Below are 5,395 nucleotides of genomic sequence, written 5' to 3'. Positions count from 1 at the left end.
CGCCTGTCGCGACACCACTGGAGGCGGGCTGCACGATGTTGGGGCGTGAGCGGAAGACGGCCTAACGGTGTGCGGGACCGTAGCCCAGCTTCATGGAGACGGTTGCGAATGGTCCTCGCCGATACCCCAGGAGCAACAGTGTCCCTAATTTGCTGGGAAGTGGCGGTGCGGTCCCCTACGGCACTGCGTAGGATCCTACGGTCTTGGCGTGCATCTGTGCGTCGCTGCGGTCCGGTCCCAGGTCGACGGGCACGTGCACCTTCCGCCGACCACTGGCGACAACATCGATGTACTGTGGAGACCTCACGCCCCACGTGTTGAGCAATTCGGCGGTACGTCCACCCGGCCTCCCGCATGCCCACTATACGCCCTCGCTCAAAGTCCGTCAACTGCACATACGGTTCATGTCCACGCTGTCGCGGCATGCTACCAGTGTTAAAGACTGCGATGGAGCTCCGTATGCCACGGCAAACTGGCTGACACTGACGGCGGCGGTGCACAAATGCTGCGCAGCTAGCGCCATTCGACGGCCAACACCGCGGTTCCTGGTGTGTCCGCTGTGCCGTGCGTGTGATCATTGCTTGTACAGCCCTCTCGCAGTGTCCGCAGCAAGTATGGTGGGTCTGACACACCGATGTCAATGTGTTCTTTTTTCCATTTCCAGGAGTGTACCAGAGATGGAAGAGTGTTTTTGTACCTAATGTTTTTATGTAGTACAAAGTAACAAGATAAGTGTTAAAAAACTTATTAAATTATATGTTGTGTGCAAAATAACGAGTGTTCGAGCTAAGAGAGGGATATGCAGTGCCACCAGAATTTTACGAAAGTTTGGAGACACTTGTGTTCCAGCCATTTCGAACACGTTATTTTAAAGCAGGGCGTACGGATGAGCATGGGATACTGCACCCATTTATTGTTTGTGCAGGCGAAACTGGAAGGGAGATAATTCGTCGGCGCCAGCAAGTGTTCAGTGCGCACTGCCAAGAATAAGCAAATATGGCCTGGAAGCTCCGTGGCAGGCTGCAAAGAGTAATGTAGCATTGTATTGTTAAAAAACAAATGAAGAGACTCGAAATAGTGACTGTTTATTAGACGTCGAACTGCTGTTGAGAGTACGTGGACTGGACGTGGATAGTCAGCCAAGATAAAAGCTTATGTATTAATTGTGTTCAAAAATATGTAATTAACTGATTCTGGGCACGCGGTAATATGTGGGCTTACGTCATAAACTTTAGTTGTTTTTTTGTATAAAGCGGAAATAACTATGTTCTGGTGCATTGAATGATATTCCAAGAGTAGCATATTTTTTAAATAAGAAGAGAGAGAGCGAGAGAGTGAAAATTTCCCCTTCCTAGCAGTGAAATCTTCGCAGAAGCGACCGGTGCTAGCAGAAGACATCGGCGCTGCAAGAAAGCAGAACCAGCATTCTTCAACAAGTAAGTCCACGAAAACGCTTAAGCTGTATAGAGAGAGCTTAACATTACACTGGGCCACCTCAATGACACTTAATATTTTTAATATTTTTTTTTTTGTGGTGGTTGGGGAAATTACCCACTTACTATATCCAAAAATTCATCTAATGAGTAGGAGTTGCCATTAAGAAATTCTTTTAATCTTCTTTTAAATGCTATATGGCTCTGTCAGACTTTTGATGCTATTAGGTAAGTGACCAAAGACTTTTGTGGCAGCATAATTTACCCCCTTCTGAGCCAAAGCTAGCTTTAACCTTGAGTAGTGAAGATCATCCTTTCTCCTAGTGTTGTAGCCATGTACACTGCTATTACATTTGAGTTCGTTCGGATTGTTAACAACAAATTTCATAAGTGAATATATATATTGTGAGGCTACAGTGAAGATCTCTAGCTCTCTAAATAAGTGTCTGCAGGATGATCTTGGATGAGCTCCAGCAATTATTCTGATTACAGGCTTTTGTGCAATGAACACTCTTTTACTAAATGATGAGTTACCCCAGAATATGTCGTCATACGAAAGCAGAGAATGAAAATAGACTTGGTAAGCTGATTTACTGAGATGTATATTGCTAAAATTTGCAATGACCCCAACAGCATAAGTAGCTGAAATCAAACATTTCAGCAGATCTTCAGTGTGTTTTTTCCAGCTCAACCTCTCATCAATGCATACACCTAGAAATTTTGAATATTCTGCCTTAGCTACTGATTTCTGATCGAAGTCTATATTTATTAATGGCGTCATTATATTTACTATATCGAACTGTATATACTGTGTTTTGTCAAAGTTTAATGAGAGCCCATTTGCAGAGAACCACTTAATGATTTTCTGAAAAACATTGTTTACAATTTCACCAGTTAATTCTTGTCTGTTGGGTGTGATAGCTATACGTGTATCATTGGCAAAAATTACCAGGTTTGCAACTTCATGAATATAGAATGGCAAGTCATTAACATATATTAAGAACAGCAGAGGACCCAAGACTGAACCTTGCGGTACCCCATTCTTGATTGTTCCCCAGTTTGAGAAATCACCAGTTTTTTTTTTGTATATTATGTGAACTGCTTGTTTCAACTTTCTTCACTCTTCCAGTTAGATATGATTTACACCATTTGAGCCTTGTCCCATTCATACCACAGTACTTGAGCGTATCTAGAAGTATTCCATGATTTACACAATCAAAAGCCTTCGAGAGATCACAAAAAATCCCAATGGGTGACTTCCGGTTGCTCATAGCATTTAATATTTCATTAGTGAAAGTATATATAGCATTTTCCGTTGAAAAACTCTTCTGGAAACCAAACTGACATTTTGTTAAAACTTTATTTTTACAAAGGTGTGAAGCTACTCTACAACACATTACTTTCTCAAGAATTTTGGATAAGGCAGTCAGAAGAGAGATTGGCAGGTAGTTGTTGATATCAGACGTATCCCCTTTTTTATGCAGTTGTTTAACAATGACACACTTCACTCTATCTGGAAAAAAAACCCTGCTTCAGAGAGGTATTACATATGTGGCTAAGAATCCCACTTCTTTCTTGGAAACAAGCTTTTATTATCCTGCCGGAAATGCCATCAATTCTATGTGAGCTTTTATTCTTGAGAGAGTTATTATCTTCCTAACTTCAGAAGGAGAGGTGGGTGGAATTTCAATTGTACCAAATGGTGTGGGTAAGGCCTCTTCCATTAACTGCCTTGCTTCTTCTAATGAACATTCAGATCCTATATTCTCTACAACATTTAAAAAATGAGTATTCAAAATGTTTTTGACTTCCAGGTTGTTGTTTGTCAAGTTTCCATTTGCTTTGATAGTAATGCCATCATCGTGTACTCTTAGTTGTCCTGTCTTCCTTGTAATAATATTCCAAATTGTTTTGATTTTGTTATCAGAGGTATTAATCTCAGACATGACGCACATGCTTATGGACTTTTTAATAACCTTTCTTAATGTAGCACAGTAGTTTTTGTAATATTTGGCTGTTTCTGGGTCATTACTCTTTCTTGTTGTTAGATACAGTTCCCTTTTGTGGTTACAAGATATTTTTATTCCTTGAGTAAGCCAAGGTTTTTTACATGGTCTCTTATAATTAGATTTAACTGCTTTTGTGGGGAAACAGTTTTCAAATTCTCTTACAAGTGTATCATGAAATAAGTTATATTTTAAATTAGCATCAGGTTCCTTGTACACCTCATCCCAGTCTAACTGCTGAAGATTTTCTTTGAAATTTCTAATTGTTGAGTCATTAATTGACTGCACAACTTTGGAGGGTAGTTTTGAATTATTGAATGGAGCTATGTCATATACTGTAACTAGCTGAGCACTATGATCAGAAAGCCCATTCTCAACAGGACAAGAATTTATGTTTTTAAACCCTGTCTCTTAGATGAAGCCTTAACTCTTTCTGAAGAGAATGTGGATACTTAAGAAGTCTAATACCTCCCATTATATCAATATTTGTCTAACATCAACTTATCAGAATATAATTAAATAGATTTATCTTACAGAACTGCCACAATGAGATACTTTCTGTACATATAATGTCTAAATCTCACAACTCTGTAATGTGCAATGAACTGTAACCAAAGATGTGAAACTACATACATGTACAACTCTCTGGCTCCATTCTGTAGAAATTAACAGGGATGAATACATGTGTGAGCTACACCTGTGTCCCTATGTGGCACCCAGGTTAACTTATCATTACTCATCATACATAATTAATAAAGGGGTGAAGGATTCATTTAATCATGTTAAACAAATGATTACTTCATAAACTTAAATCACAGGATAATTTTCATAGAACATTTACACACTGAATCCAAATGAGTAACATAAATCTGAATGAGCAAATGCTTTTTGGAGTCAAGAATAGTTATTTTCATCTTGAAATGTAACTACTCTCATCTTTCAACAAACTCCATTCATTCAAGTAATTCCAAACGAAAAGGACTGCATCTCTGCAAAGGACAATATCTAAAATTATACTCAATTTGGACTCAGTTCCCCAATAATGTTAGTCAAAATACTTTTGACTGATGTCCCATCATATGGATCATGCTGCCTTTAAACAGAACTACTTCAACCAGAAGTGCCACGTGGTGCTGAGCTAACTTATCAAACAGCAACTGGTAATGATTCTTCTTAGTAATTTTAGGTGGGCAACAAGTTTGGCTGTGGACATATGTTGTTCTTATGAAATAAACAACTATGAAATAGACCATGTTTTTCAAAAATTAGTTACTTAACATTCAGTTACAAAGTAATTCTCACACAGTGAATCTTTGTACCTCCAATGACAGATTACGCTAGGAAGTCCAAGATAAGTGTTTGGTAATGGTTGTTATGGAACTAATGATATTTGACAGAAATTTCAACTGAAACATGAAAAACTGGTCAAAACACCACATGATGCTGACGATGATGATGATGACGACACTGATCAGTTATTCATAATAATTGTTTCAGCCTTATTATCTAGGTACCACTAAAAAAATAGGATTTCATTTGGAAAAAGTAATACAGTCTAACTGCAGTCCATTTTGTCATTTAAAATCCTATTTGATTATGCTACCACTGTTTACTGCATTCACTCTGTTGAGAAATTCCATATTCTCATATACAGTGATGGGACTGTTAAAATGGAAGAGTTATGTGCCAAAATTTAAGCTTCAGTATGAGTAGTATCATCATAAGTTTCTGCATTAGAGGTTCTGTTCTTACTTGAGTAACAATGATTACATCCGTCATTTCTGCAAGTCATTACTGATAAAACAACATACAGTCTATTATTATTAAGATAAAAGATCCACCAATAGAAAATCATGCAGAAATGTGTAAATAAATAGCTGGGCCGAATGTTGTAACAAAATTGTTATAAGGAAAACTACACAATTTTAAATATATGCATTTTAAATCCCAGTCACA

This window comes from Schistocerca americana, chromosome 11, assembly GCF_021461395.2.
Source record: "Schistocerca americana isolate TAMUIC-IGC-003095 chromosome 11, iqSchAmer2.1, whole genome shotgun sequence".
In the NCBI taxonomy this organism is placed as follows: domain Eukaryota; kingdom Metazoa; phylum Arthropoda; class Insecta; order Orthoptera; family Acrididae; genus Schistocerca; species Schistocerca americana.
This window is presented reverse-complemented; position numbering follows the sequence as displayed.